Consider the following 479-nt stretch of genomic DNA (forward strand, 5'->3'; position numbering starts at 1 on the left):
ACACCCGGCTATTTTTTGTTGAGTTTGGCCAGGGCCAGGTTCGAATCTGCCACCCTCAGTATATGGGGCCAGCACCCTACCCACTGAGCCACAAGTGCTGCCCCACACGTCCACTGTTTTTCCAAAGTACCTCCTAGGTCCTCAGTTCCAGATCTACTTATCTCAACAACTAACATGGGACTGTTCTCTCTCTCTTTTTCTTAAAAAATATAATTCAGGTTCGGTGCCCATAGCTCAGTGGTTACAGAGCCAGCCACATACACTGAGGGTGGTGGATTTGCACCCAGCCCAGGCCAGCTAAACAACAATGACAACTGAAACAAAAAATAGCTGGGCACTGTGGCAGATGCCTGTAGTCCCAGTTATGTGAGGCTGAGGCAAGAGAATCGCTTAAGCCCAAGAGTTTGAGGTTGCTATGAGCTGTGACTCCATGGCACTCTACCAAGGGCAACATAGTGAGACTCTGTCTCAAAAAAAAG

Source organism: Otolemur garnettii, unplaced genomic scaffold (assembly GCF_000181295.1).
Source record: "Otolemur garnettii isolate 467f Iridium unplaced genomic scaffold, OtoGar3 scaffold00084, whole genome shotgun sequence".
NCBI lineage: Eukaryota > Metazoa > Chordata > Mammalia > Primates > Galagidae > Otolemur > Otolemur garnettii.